Source organism: Gorilla gorilla, chromosome 5 (assembly GCF_029281585.2).
Source record: "Gorilla gorilla gorilla isolate KB3781 chromosome 5, NHGRI_mGorGor1-v2.1_pri, whole genome shotgun sequence".
In the NCBI taxonomy this organism is placed as follows: Eukaryota; Metazoa; Chordata; class Mammalia; order Primates; family Hominidae; genus Gorilla; species Gorilla gorilla.
Window position 1 is genome coordinate 46,425,832 of NC_073229.2, and position 15,206 is coordinate 46,441,037.

The following is a 15,206-nucleotide window of genomic DNA, read 5'->3' on the forward strand; positions in this document are numbered from 1 at the left end:
GTCCTCCCTCTTTCCCTGGACCTGTAGCCTAAATACTTTTGGTGTCTCCACGACTCAAAGGCAAATAGCTCAAATTCGGCCTTTTCTTTTAAGAGTTTGAGGAGTGAGAGCAGAGCCAAGTCCTGGAGACGCTGAACTTGCTGTGACACTGGAAAACGAGATGTACGGGGTAAGGGGTAGGGATGAGGAGGAAAAAGGGCCACTCGGATCTTTCCTAGGGTAGGAGAGTAGCCACAGAGGAATAGAATAAGAGTTTAAACGAAGTAAAGTGGTACTGGCGTAGGTTTCTCTGCACAGTGCCGTATTTAAGGGCACGGGAAAAGTTACGGGATGACAAAAGAGGTGAGCAAGGTTGTCTGCAGGGTGGCTATTTTGAACCTACCACCGGTTTAGTCTGGAGGTGGCCCAGTCACTTGGACATGGGGTATGACAATCTAAATGCCAGCAATCTTCATGGTGCCAGAAATCCCAAACAGGCGAATGTTCCTCACGCTCGTTCCCGTAACAACACCTGATTTGTTTCTGACAGAAAAGGCAGGACTGGGATGGCCAGCCTAAGCGATTGATGAGAAATTTAACCTCCTGTGATAAAAAATCAACACTAACGACCTTGAAGAAGTTCTTGCCCAGACGTCTTGGGCAGTATCGATGACCTGACATACGAAACTTTGACAACCACTAAACAGGACAATAGACACCGAGCAGGACAACAAACACAAAACAAACAATAGACCCTTGGGTATATAAACAATTATGGTAGGTTTTTATTAGACAGACAAGGGGAGGGGGTCCCATGATGGGATCAGTCAGATGCCTGCCTGGCCGCTCCCCCGAGGGGACTTGGGCTTCTCTTAGCATTGGCAGGCAGGTATAAACCCCCGGCTCGGATGGAGCTATGCCCGATGCTGCCTTAAGCCTTATGAGGTCGCCACGGAACGGCAGGTGAGGGCCCACTCGAACTCCGTAGCTTTCCCCGTGGAGCTACAAACTGGGGATCCAGAGGCAGGCCCCTGGACTCCTCAGTCGTGCACACATTCACAAAGAGTTTATAACAATTTTTCTTATTTCCCGTTCTAAACAAAGGTCCCAGAAGACCTGAACGAGAGGAGGAGAAGAGATAGAGCAAGGGGGAGAGAAAGAAAGAGAGGAGGAGAGAGTGAGAGACTACTCTTAATGGAGAGGCCGGCCTGCCAGAAACCAGGGCTCTATCCTCCAGCGTCCTGGAGTATGGATAGAGTCAAAGAGAGGGACACCGTCGTCAGGGCTGCCTCCCTCTCACCAAACCAGAACCAAAAGACGCCTAACAGAAAAACCAGGGCTCTGTCCTCCAGCGTCCTGGAAAAGCGGGCAGTGTCAAAGATAGGGATTCCCTCGTCAGGGCTGCCTCCCTCTCACCAAACAGAAGTCAAATCTAACTTACCTGACCCCGGAGTCAGAAGCTGAGGACTCAGAGGTTGAATTTTGTGGGCACACACACACGGTAGTCGATCCGCTGTCCTCCGCAAGACGGTCGCCTTTCGGGGACCTGGAAAAAATTTTTTCAGGTGGCTCCTCGCCTATAAGCCGGCCGTCCCTCCGGGGGAGCCCGGAGCGAGCCCGGCTCTCGCCCAGTGGCGAATATATCTCGCTGGGGCTTCCAAATGTTGTACCCGAGCGAGTTAGAGAAACGCCACACTTCAAGACGAATTTAAGAGTCCTTCATTAGCCGGCGACCGAGAGACGACTAACGCTCGAAATTCTCTCGGCTCCGAGGAAGGGGCTTGATTTTCCTTCATACTTTGGTTTAGAAAGGGGAGGGGGAGCTTAGTTGCAGCAATTCTACAGAAGTAAAAGCATGCAAAAAAATTAAAAAGACAAATGGTTACAGGGAAACAAACAGTTCCAGGTGCAGGGGCTCTAAATCTATCATAAGGCGTTAGGTATGGGGGCTCTGCCGGACACAAACTCAAGGCTTTATGGTGTTATCTCTTGAGCGAAATCCTGGTAACTTCGTAAATTGCTTGCTTCAGTACCTTATCAGTTAATTGGACTCTTTGATATGTTGAGAGTCAGCTTACACAAGTTAACTGCTTGAGGAAGGGGGTGGGTAAGGAGTCCTTGACGTTTTGTAAATGAAGGAGCCAGAAGGAGTACTTCTGGCTTTCTCAGCTAAGGAAGAGCCTATTCATGTGGAAACAAGGCTAGGCGATTAAGGGAGAGTCTAAAAACAAGGTTAGTTACTACAAAGTCGCGGTACAATCGGTGTTAACTACGTGTGCAGCCACCTTTTCCTTAGTGCTATTCCTGAAGGAAATAATGTATACAGTGGTCTATTTCCAAGACAAAGTGCCTTAATTGGCTTAGGTCAGCAAAGTACAGAAGAAACAGGGTATACTAGGTCCCTGCTTGGATAGCGGATGCCTGCTTGTCGCCCCCCTCTTTCCTCCCCCTTCCCATCCCCCATCCTTAGTTGCCTTCACCCAAACAAAAACAGTTTAGTCTAAGATATAAGTTTACTAGTCTGCAAAATAGCTCACTTTGTCTGTTCTTATCAGCCTGCCTAGCTACTTAGGTCATAAGTCAAACACTTAAAGAGCCCTTGAGCTAACCAGGATTGCAATGCATTGTGGGCTGCAACAAAATGCAGCAAGACAACCCTAAAAAATAGACACCTAAAGCCTTTGCCTAACAATCAGTAGGCAAACGCCGAGAAAATTGTAACCTCATAGCACTCAGCCTATGAGGAACCTGGGGAGGGACTTGCGCACTAGGGGACAAATTGCTTGTTGAAACTGTTCTGGGTGTGCCTGCACGCCAGACACCCGATCTTGATCTCTCAGGACCGTCATTAAAAGTCTCACTTTCGCTGTTCTCCGGGTCTCTTGAGTCCATTCTTTGGGTTTAGATGGATGAGTTTATTTCTCACATTACAGCTGCAGAGGTGGTACAGGTGAATCCCTCTCAAGTCAGGTGGGTTAACCTCAAAATTGACTTAAGGGGTGGTTTGTGATCGCCTGGTAGATGGTGGACGGTTACAGGCTTTAGAAAGTGAGTAAAAGAGATGATGCATACAGAAGCCCCACTGGGTTGTTTGGCTTCTGCACATGGAGAAAGAGGCTGTTTTCTGCCTTCTAGGTGTTTAGTAACTTAATTTTTAATCCTTTGATGAAATAGAGCGGAAAATAAAAGGAGATTTTCTTTTAACAAAATAGTGTGAAGATGCTTGCCAAGTATCCCTCTGTGAATTTCTGCTTAGCACTGTGATATCAGAATTAGAAATTGTGCAGAGTTCTAATCTGGAGATATGGGATGTTCAGTAGCTAAGAAGGAAGTTATTCCTTGAAAGTAAGTACAGTGAGGTAGAAAAGGATCCATTGGGATTGGGAGAATAAAAGTTCATTATTTTTACTTATTAAAAAAACAAAACAAAACAAAGAAATGAGGTTTTGGCTGGGCGCAGTGGCTCACGTCTGTAATCCCGGCACTTTGGGAGGCCAAGGTGGGCAGATCCCGAGGTCAGGAGATTGAGACCAGCCTGGCAAACATAGTGAAACCCCATCTCTACTAAAAATACAAAAAATTAGCCAGACGTGGTGGCAAGTGCCTGTATTTCCAGCTATTCGGGAGGCTGAGGCAGGAGAATTGCTTGAACCCAGAAGGCGGAGCTTGCAGTGAGCCAAGATCGCTCCACTGCAGTCCAGCCTGGGCAACAGAGTGAGGCTTCATCTCAAGAAAGAAAAAAAAGAAAAAAAATGAAGAAAGGAGCTTTTACCCTAGATGGATCTTGGACTCTGGAGTTCAGAGAGCTTGGCATTTCAGACCAGAAACTTCCTTAAAGAACCAAGAGAAGTAATTTTCTCCCTGCTAAATTTCAGCCGAGGTGATTGAGATATTTTCCTCATTTGTCATTATATTTGTCATTTGTCGTTATGTTTGTAGTTAAATAGCTTGGATTCAGTTTCAGAATTTGTGGGTCTCTAACGGAAAAAGTGATCACCAGCACATCACCAGCAATCATCAGCCACTTGTAGTGGAATCTTTTAGTGAAAGCTGGCAGGACTTTTGCAACCTAGGTGAGGAAGCAGTTAGAAGAAAGTAAGAAACACAAAAGAACTTGAGCCTTAACCTTCTGATCTGAAATCAGACTTAGGTCACAGAATTCAATGGTTTCTGACTATTTTATTTAAACTGGAAATTGGCGGGTTGGCAAGGAATACTACTTGCTTCTATCGTGTGTGATCCACATTAGTGATTTGTGGAACTAATTAGGACAGGGGGATAATTCTAAGCAACAAAGAACTGTAAGTGAATGAACACGAATTAGCTCCCTGTATGAGAGAAATGCAGAGGCCAACACAATCCCCTTGAATAGGTGGGGAATATCATGGAGAACTTCCTAAGGTGGCTCATAGGAAAAAAAAAGAGTGGAAATACTGGAAGTTGAACGCAGGACCTCATGCATGCTAACCACGTGCTCTATCCCTGAGCTATACCCCCTCAGGAGATCAGGAGCTTGGGAAAATGCTTTGGTGATCTCCGTTGCCTGAGTCTGTGCTCTATGTCACCAAGACAATCAATGTATGTTTCCAATTCCACTGTTTATGAATTCCCGACACTAAGCGCCCTCTCTCTCTCTCTCTCTCTCTCTCTCTCTCTCTCTCTCTCTCTCTCTCTCTCTCGGGCATGGGTACACCAGGAGAAAGATATCTTGTGGTAAAAAGAAAGGCATTGTTCCTGATGTTCCTGATTTGTGGTCAGTCCAAGATCAACTCACCCCAAAGTGGTCTCCCCATCATATTAGACTTTCTGGAGCATAATTCCACTCTATCCCTTGAGTGACCCGTGGCATACAACATTCTCTTGCAAATTTTCTGATTATAACTTTTTTCTGCTCTCCCTCTCCCTCTCCCTCTCCCTCTCCCTCTCCTTCTCCCTCTCCCTCTCCCCACGGTCTCCCTCTCCCGCTCTTTCCACGGTCTCCCTCTGATGCCGAACCGAAGCTGGACGGTACTGCTGCCATCTCAGCTCACTACAACCTCCCTGCCTGATTCTCCTGCCTCAGCCTGCCGAGTGCCTGCGATTGCAGGCGCGCGCCGCCACGCCTGACTGGTTTTCGTATTTTTTTGGTGGAGACGGGGTTTCGCTGTGTTGGCCGGGCTGGTCTCCAGCTCCTAACCGCGAGTGATCTGCCAGCCTCGGCCTCCCGAGGTGCCGGGATTGCAGACGGAGTCTCGTTCACTCGGTGCTCAATGGTGCCCAGGCTGGAGTGCAGTGGCGTGATCTCGGCCCGCTACAACCACCTCCCAGCCGCCTGCCTTGGCCTCCCAAAGTGCCGAGATTGCAGCCTCTGCCCGGCTGCCGCCCCGTCTGGGAAGTGAGGAGCGTCTCCGCTTGGCCGCCCATCGTCCGAGATGTGAGGAGCCCCTCTGCCTGGCTGCCCAGTCTGGAAAGTGAGGAGCGTCTCTGCCCGGCCGCCATCCCATCTAGGAAACGAGGAGCGCCTCTTCCCAGCCGCCATCACATCTGGGAAGTGAGGAGCGTCTCTGCCCGGCTGCCCATCGTCTGAGATATGGGGAGCACCTCTGCCCTGCCGCCCCGTCCAGGATGTGAGGAGCGTCTCTGCCCGGCCGCCCCGTCTGAGAAGTGAGGAGACCCTCTGCCTGGCAACCGCCCCATCTGAGAAGTGAGGAGCCCCTCCGCCCGGCAGCCGCCCCGCCCGAGAAGTGAGGAGCCCCTCCGCCCAGCAGCCACCCCGTCTGGGAAGTCATGAGCGTCTCCGCCCGGCAGCCACCTCGTCCGGGATGGAGGTGGGGGGTCAGCCCCCCGCCTGGCCAGCCGCCCCGTCCGGGAGGGAGGTGGGGGGGTTAGCCCCCCGCCTGGCCGGCCACCCGGTCCGAGAGGTGAGGGGCGCCTCTGCCCAGCCGCCCCTACTGGGAAGTGAGGAGCCCCTCTGCCCGGCCAGCCGCTCCGTCCGGGAGGGAGGTGGGGGGGTCAACCCCCCCGCCCGGCCAGCCGCCCCGTCCGGGAGGGAGGTGGGGGGGTCAGCCCCCCGCCCGGCCAGCCGCCCCATCCGGGAGGGAGGTGGGGGGGTTAGCCCCCCGCCTGGCCAGCCGCCCCGTCCGGGAGGTGAGGGGCGCCTCTGCCCGGCCGCCCCTACTGGGAAGTGAGGAGCCCCTCTGCCCGGCCAGCCGCTCCCTCCGGGAGGGAGGTGGGGGGGTCAGCCCACCGCCCAGCCTGCCGCCCTGTCCGGGAGGGAGGTGGGGGTTCAGCCCCCCGCCTGGCCAGCCGCCCCGTCCGGGAGGGAGGTGGGGGTTCAGCCCCCCACCTGGCCAGCCACCCCATCCCGGAGGTGAGGGGCGCCTCTGCCCGGCCGCCCCTACTGGGAAGTGAGGAGCCCCTCTGCCCGGCCACCACCCCGTCTGGGAGGTGTACCCAACAGCTCATTGAGAACGGGCCATGATGACAATGGCGGTTTTGTGGAATGGAAAGGGGGGAAAGGTGGGGAAAAGATTGAGAAATCGGATGGTTGCCGTGTCTGTGTAGAAAGAGGTAGACATGGGAGACTTTTCACTTTGTTCTGTACTAAGAAAAAATTCTTCTGCCTTGGGATCCTGTTGATCTGTGACCCTACCCCCAACCCTGTGCTCTCTGAAACATGTGCTGTATCCACTCAGGGTTGAATGGATTAAGGGCGGTGCAAGATGTGCTTTGTTAAACAGATGCTTGAAGGCAGCATGCTCCTTAAGAGCCATCACCACTCCCTAATCTCAAGTACCCAGGGACACAAACACTGCGGAAGGCCGCAGGGTCCTCTGCCTAGGAAAACCAGAGACCTTTGTTCACTTGTTTATCACTGACCTTCCCTCCACTATTGTCCTGTAACCCTGCCAAATCCCCCTCTGCGAGAAACACCCAAGAATGATCAATAAAAAATAAAAAAAATAAAAATAAAAAGTAAAAAAAAAAAAAAACAAAAAACACTTTTTTCTTTTGACTCTTGGAGGCATCTTAGAGTTTCCCATAGTCAAAAAATAAAACTCAGGTATGTGTGAAAATACCCTAAAATTCAGTACAAATAGAGGCAAATTAACTGCATTTCAAAAGAATAACATAACCACATTGAAGGGGAAATAACTGATATAAGAAAATGGTTTACACAGATTGTTGTTCTAATTGTGAGATCAAAAAGAACATCGAACAAATCTTAAACTCTATGTATCAGGATTATTTTTTGTAGAATGAGGGCTGTAGCAATTCTGATATTTTGTGTGAATTTTAGGATTGGGAAATCGAGTGTCTGTTGTTGGAACCAGACTCTCACTGTGGGAGAAGAAGGAAGGTAAAGAATAGTCCTGTTGATACTGATGGGAATTAGAGGCATCAGTATGAAATTGTACATATGAAATTGTAAAATTTCCCCACAGATCTATCTGCTAACTGGGCCTAGAAGAAATGATACCTCAGAAGCAATGAGCAAAGATAACTCTGTATCCTGATTTTCAAATATGATTCCCCACTAAAAGGAACCGGAGATACTAATAGAAAGTAGCTATTAGTGTCAACTACACAGACTCCAGGACTGTGCCAGGGAAACTGCAAGATGAACCTAAGATATCTTGCCGTGCCAGAATGTAAGTGCTCAGAAATGACGGGGGTGATTTAAAAGGACACAGAAGCCAGCTTGAAGGGAATCTCACTGGCCAAATCTGACACACTTTTAGCATCAGTGATGACAATAACTGATTATCATTCTTGGGAACTTAAACAAATAAATATGGAGGACGGGACGATTTTCCTTACAGTGGTTTGCCAAATGATAAATGTGAAAGTGAGGGCCCGGCGCAGTGGCTCACACCTTTAATCCCAGCACTTTGGGAGGCCGAGGCGGGTGGATCACGAGGTCAGGAGATCGACACTATCCTGGCTAACACGGTGAAGCCCCCTCTCCACTAAAAATACAAAAAATTGGCCGGGCGTGGTGGCGGGTGCCTGTAGTCCCAGCTACTCCGGAGGATGAGGCAGGAGAATGGCGTGAACCCGGGAGGCGGAGCTTGCAGTGAGCCAAGATTGCGCCACTGCACTCCAGCCTGGGTGACAGAGCGAGACTCCGTCTCAAAAAAACAAACAAACAAACAAACAAAGTGAGGATAAAATTTAAAAATCCCCATTTAAACAATACCATCAGAATGATGATAGATGCAGGCAAAATTTGTAAGTCAATGTTAAAGTATAGGTAAAAATTTGATGAGGATCAGGATATTTACGTAGTCTCAGAGTATTTCCCTGTAGATTATTTATTAATTACAATGAGGAAAATGATAATTTTTCAGGGAAGAAACAGTAATTACAAACTTAAAATCAAGTGATCAAGCTAACTTCAGTCAGCTCATGCTTCTTGGTGTGAGAGAGGGTAATAACGTGATTTCTGTGACATTTCTCCCAAATTCCATAACCCGATGTAATCTTATCATGGCTAACACAGATTAAGAAACGTTGCACAAAACCACTGGAAAAACTCTTCAAAAACATGTCGGTGTTGTGAAAGACAAGAAGATTAAGAAACTGTTCCAAATTAAAGGGCAATAAAGAGTCAAGACAACTAGATTCATATGTGATTCTGAAATGGATCCTAGCTTGGGAGAGAAATTTCTATAAAAGTTTTTATTGGTACAATTACACAATTTTTAATAGACTTTATATTAGACTATATTCACATTTATCAATGTTAAATTTACTGAACTTGATAATTGTGCTGTGTTAAGGAATTGACCTTGTTCGTAAGAAATACACATTGAAGTATTTAAGAATAAAAAGATATGATGTCTGAAAATCATTATCAAATAGTTTAGAGAAATAATCTTTGTCTGATATATATATATAATACATAATACATATATATGATATGTATTCCAGTATTGTTGATTCGTCATTGAGGAAAAGATGTTTTGAAATTATCCCAAGATTTGAACAATATATGCTTCTCAGATGGTCCCATTTCATTTTAAATGTTGCAAGGCAGAGACAAAGATACAATTTTCTCAATTTGTATTAGAATTTAGAAGGTGTTTTATTCTATTTTCCTTGTCACACTCCTTGCTTGTGAGTCAATCAACTAAGGACATCTGAAAGAGACAGAATTTCTTTCTCGGAGTCAGGAGGTAATGAGGGGCTGCTCTGGTAGGTAAAGAAATAGTGAAGTTGTTCTTTTTTGGAGAAAAGCAGCAAAAAAAAGAGAGTGACAGGAGAAAAAGAAAGAATGGAAGGAAGGGAAGGAGGAAAAGAAACAGTAAAGTTGACAAACAGAACTCCCTTCCCTCTTTATTAGTCTTCAGGAAGTATAGGGTTTGAAACTATCATAGCCCTGCAAACCCTTTAAATAGGGCCATCAGTAGGCCAGAAATTTTGATTAGTGCCTTGAAAATAAAAGCATAGCCGGGCGCGGTGGCTCATGCCTGTAGTCCCAGCACTTTGGGAGGCCGAGGCGGGCGGATCACGAGGTCAGGAGATCGAGACCATCCTGGCTAACACAGTGAAACCCCGTCTCTGCTAGAAATGCAAAAAATTAGCCTGGTGTGGTGGCGGGCGCCTGTGGTCCCAGCTGCTCGAGGAGGCTGAGGCAGAGAATGGCGTGAACCCGAGAGGCGGAGCTTGCAGTGAGCTGAGATCGCGCCACTGCGCTCCAGCCTGGGAGACAGAGCGAGACTCCGTCTTAAAAAAAAAAAAAAAAAAAGAAAAGAAAAAAGAAAGAAAGAAAATAAAAGCAGAAGTGATTAGACGCACAGGAAACAGCAGAGGAAATGGCTGCTGTTTCACTACAGTTAAAATGTCTTAGACATCTGTGAACTATTTGTCCTCTTCTCAGAGGAGGGACACTTTTTTAGGTACTAAAAAAGAATTGTCTGGCACTTCATGGCAGCAACATGTTTCATGTTAACTGACATTTCCAGACATCCAGGTATGATTTTTATTTAGCGACTTTAAAAGAAGGATGAGAAAAAAAACAAAAAACCCCAAAACAAACCATGAGCCAGACGTGCTGGCCTGCATCTATAGTCCCAGCTACACCTACTCAGGAGGCTGAAGAGGAGGCAGGAAAACAGCTTGAGGTCAGGAGTTGGAAGCCCCAGTGCTCTACGATTGCCCTGGTGAATAGCCACTGCACTCCAGTCTGGTCAACAAAACAAGATCCCGTCTATTAAAAATAGAAAGAAAATAAAGGAAGAAAGAAAAGAAAGGAAGGAAGAAAGAAGGAAGGAGCGAGAGAGAAAGAAAGGAAGGAAAGAGAGAGGGCAAAAGGAAGAAAGGAATGGAGGGAGGGAGAGATTGACAGAACAGATTAGAAAACATAATCCAACTATACACTGTCTAAAAGAAACTCATTTCAAATATAATTATATAAGCAGGCTGAAATTAAGGGGATAAAATATATTACATGGAAAAGTTAATCAAAAGAAAGCCAAAGTGACTGTATTAATATAAACTTAAGAGCAAAGAAAATCCACCAAGAAGACATAACAATCCTAAATATGTATACACCAAACAGCAGAGCTGCAACATGTAAAGAAAAAAAAAAAAACAGGACCGGGTGCGCTGGCTCACGACTGTAATCCCACCACTTTGGGAGGCCGAGGCGGGCGGATCACAAGGTCAGGAGATTGAGACCATCCTCACCAACATGGTGAAACCCCGTCTCTACTAAAAATAAAAAAATAATAAAAAAATAAAAAGCTGGGCGTGGTGGTGCGCCCTGTAGTCCCAGCTACTCGGGAGGCTGAGGCAGGAGAATTGCTTGAACCTGGGAGGCGGAGGTTGCAGTGAGCCAAGATCGTGCCACTGCACTCCAGCCTGGGCAACAAAGTAAGGCTCCGTCTCAAAAAAAACAAAACAAAACAAAACAAAACAAAACAAAAAACCCAGACAGGGCGCAGTGGCTCACGCCTGTAATCCCAGCACTTTGGGAGGCCGAGGTGGGCGGATCACCTGAGGCCAGGAGTTGGAAACCAGCCTGGCCAACATGGTGAAACCCGTCTCTACTAAAAATACATACATTAGCCGGTCATGGTGGTGCAGTGGCGTGCACCTGCAATCCCAGCTACTAGGAAGGCTGAGGCTCGAGAATTGCTTGAACCCGGGAGGTGGAGGTTGCAGTGAGCCGAGATGGTGGCACTACACTCCAGCCTGGGTGACAGAGCGAGACTCTGACTCATAAATAAATAAATAAATGTAATACATAAATAAATATTTTAAAAAACAAAAAAGATAGAATTAAAAAAATCGACAAATGCAGTTACATTGGAGACTTCACTTCTCTCTCTCTCTTTTTTGTGAATTTGTTTTTATTGGGGAACACGGCACAGGGTGGGAAATGTCACCTTGGGCTATGGTATGCCCCACCTCCCAGAGAATGTCCATTTGCATTCTAATCTTCCTGGGATGCTTTATGGAACTTTTTCTTCTTGGAGGTTCTCTTGCCAGCCGCCTCTTCAGGCCCACTGCTGACCAGCTCCTCTTTGGAGAATTTCCTCTTTTTCTTCTGTGGCCTGACTCTTCGGTGTCATTAACTGTTTCCTCCTTGGGTGAAGACTTCTTCCTCTTGGGAAGACTGGTGCTGCCAGCGGTCTCTTCAAGATCGCTACTCATCAACTCCTCCTTGGAAAAAGACTTCTTTTTCTTGGGTTTGGAGAAAGAGATAGATGGGTCTTCCATTCCATTCTCCTGATGAACCTCCTGGGGCTTTTGCTTTTTCTTCTTTTTGGGTTTTTCACTCTTCTCCTCACACGCTCTGTCGCCCAGGCTGGAGTGCAGTGGGGCAATCTTGGCTCACTGCAAGCTCCGCCTCCCGGGTTCACGCCATTCTCCTGCCTCAGCCTCTGCGTAACTGGGACTACAGGCGCCCGCCACCACGCCCGGCTAATTTTTTGTATTTTTAGTAGAGACGGCGTTTCACCATGTTAGGCAGGATGGTGTCCATCTCCTGACCTCATGATCCACCCGCCTCGGCCTCCCAAAGTGCTGGGATTACAGACGTGACCCACCACGCCCGCCCCATTTCTCTCATAATAACAGAACAACTACACAGAAAATCTGCAAGGATATTGAAGAACCCCAAATCATCTTCAGCCAACAGAATTCAGTCAACATGTATAGAACAGTCCACACAAGAAAAGCAGAACACGCATTCGTTTCAAATTCATACGTAACGTAGATCAAGATAGAACATACCTCATACCTTGGGCCTCAACAAATTTAAAAGAATTGACTGACATGGTATGATCCCTAACCACAATGAAATCAAACTAAAAATCAGTCACAGAAAGACAACAAAGATATCCAAACACTTGGAAAATGAACAACACACTACTAAATATTCCATAGGACAAAGAGAAAGCCTTAGTAGAGATCAAAAAAATAAATTAACCTGAATAAAAATGAAAACACAATATATCAAAACTTCCAAGACAACTTAATCTCTGAGAGACAAATTTACAGCACTAAGTGCATACATTAGAAAAGAAAAAAGTCAGCCAGGTGCGTGGCTCACGCCTGTAATCCCAGCACTTTGGGAGGCCGAGGTGCGTGGATTACGAGGTCAGGAGTTGGAGACCAGCCCGTCCAAAAAAAAAAAAAAAAAGAAAGAAAGAAAAGAAAAAATTCTCATATCAGTCCTTTAAGCTCTTACTTGAAGAACTCAGGTGGGGAAAAGGGCAAAATAACCCAAAGCAAATAGAAGAAAGGAAATGAGCAAAAATAAATGGAACTAAACACACACGCACAAAATAGAAAAACAAACAAGAAGCTAGTTCCTTTAAAAGGTCAATAAAAGAAGACCTCTAGGAGGACTGATAATTTTTTAAGAAGAGAGATGACACAAATTACCAATATCAAGAATAAAAAGAAGAGTATATCACTATAGACTCTGCTGACATCAAAAGGGTAAATGAATACTATGAACAACACTTTACACACAAATTTGAAAACTTAGATGAGATGGACTAATTCCTTGATGATCACAAACTACCACAACTCACTCAATATGAAATATATTTTTCTATAACCTTGTAACTACTAAGGAAATTAAATTTGTGATATAAAAACTTAAAAAAAAAAACAGACTCTTCAGGTTCAAGAAAGTTTCCTGTATAATTCGTCGCCCCCGCCCTCCACCCCCTCCCTCAGAAGGAGTCTTGCTCTGTTGCCCAGGCTGGAGTGCAGTAGCGCAATCTCGGCTCACTGCAACTTCCACCTCCCAGGTTCAAGCGATTCTCCTGCCTCAGCCTCCCAAGTAGCTAGGATTACAGGCACGTGACATCACGCCCGGCTAATTTTTGTATTTTTAGTAGAGATGGGGTTTCACCATGTTGGCCAGGCTGGTTTCCAACTCCTGGCCTCAGGTGATCCGCCTGCCTCGGCCTCTCAAAGTGCTGGGATTGCAGGCATGAGCCACCGCCTGTGCCGATGTAGGCATATCTTAAAAGGATACATGACCTGGGGATACTTTGAGTATTCAGATTAATTAATTTTTAAAGTGTTTTTTAAATTCTCCCTTCTTACATCTTCTTTTCCTTCTGCCTTCAAGGGCTGTCACACGAAGAGTAGCGTACGTGGATAAAAAAACAGAATGGTCAGTACCGCCTGGGGGGATTTAGGTCCAGGTGAGGAGGTGAGAAGGTGGAATTCCCAGCTCTTAGAAATGAAGACCCAGGAAGTGGGTCGCTGCCTGTCCTTACCTTCGCCAGCCCCTGGGCCGGCACCGTGGCTGAAACCCAGCATGCATTTCATCTTGGGGACGTTGTGGCTCCAGTTTTGAGACTCAAGAAACGATGGATGGAGAGGAGAACAAGGACCACCTGAGCTCGACCACAAGAGCTCGAGGAGGGAAGCAGGGACGCGGTGGGGTGCGCACCTGCGGCTGCGGCAGCAAAGGCGGAGGAGGAGCAAAGTGGACGAGCACCCGAGGCTGCCAGAGGATCTGGGCAGCCCGGGTGCCCATCTTTGCTGCGTTTCCTCGGTGTCCGCGATAGGCGAGAGGGCTCATTCCCTGTAGGAGAAGTGAGCTGAAAACACTTTCCCCGCAAGATCTCCCTCGTTTTACTCAAGGTAGTCGCGGCGTTGAGAACGCCTCGCAGCTCCTTTACTGGCTGGGGTACTGGGGAGCAGGGGTACCCTTGAGTTTTGGTACAGGCGGGTGGTATTTGTGGCTTCCGAGGAAAGGACAGAGAAGCCGCCTATTTCCAATCCCTACTGTTCGTGAGGGGGAGAGTGTTGAACCAGGTCTCTCTAGACCCTCCTGCTTAAGCCCCTTTGTTATAGGTAGGAGAGTGTGTTCTGTTTTGGTATTTGAGTGTGTGTGTGTGTGTGTGTGTGTGTGTGTTTAGCTTCTTGAGCTTGGAATATGTCACGAAATACAAGAAAGATCAGGGAGTCTCAGTATATTTTAAACTTAAATTGGTTTTCAGAAGTACTTATACCTTGTTCCTAAGGAATTCAGGGTGTCCAGATTTCAACCTGCCTAGCAGTGCGAAGCTCTATGAGTCGAATATCCTAGGCTTTCTTCCATATCAGCAAGCCTCTGAAATTTAGGTTTGTTTCTGGAGAATATCACCCACACTTTGGCAGTGGGCTCCTACATTGCCTACATCCAACTCTTGGAAGCAAGAAGAGTGGGCAAAACCAAGGTCACCACACAAAAGTATATCCCTACACGAGATAAGTGGAAATAAAGCACTGGCTTAGGTGTGGAGAGGAAGAGACAAATGTGAAAACGCAGAAGGTAGACAGACAGAGAACATCTTCCAAGGAGGAAGAGTCTCCTAACAACAAGGAACTCTCTACTTAATGCTGCGAAGATATTTTGATTACATTTTATGCATTAGGTTGCTTTTTTTGTTTGTTTTTGTTTTTTGTTTTTGATGGAGTCTCGCTGTGTCACCAAGCTTGAGTGCAGTGGTGCCATCTCGGCTCACTGCAATCTCTGCTTCCCAGGTTCAAGGGATTCTCCTGCCTCAGCCTCCCCGTAGCTGGGACTACAGGCATGGCCACCATGCCCAGCTAATTTTTTATTCTCCTGCCTCAGCCTCCCCGGCCACCATGCCCAGCTAATTTTTGTATTTTTGGTAGAGACGGGTTTCACCATATTGGCCAGGATGGTCTCGATCTCTTGACCTCGTGATTCACCCGACTTGGCCTCCCAAAGTGCTGGGATAACAAGCATGAGCCACCGCCCCCAG

General features: G+C 47.1%; 1 pseudogene; it reads right to left on the bottom strand.

Annotated features, from left to right (window-relative positions):
- Positions 1 to 11,297: 11,297 nt before the first annotated feature.
- Positions 11,298 to 14,014, bottom strand: LOC101152030 (nucleolar protein 56-like; annotated as a pseudogene).
- Between the last annotated feature and the right edge of the window lie 1,192 nt (positions 14,015 to 15,206).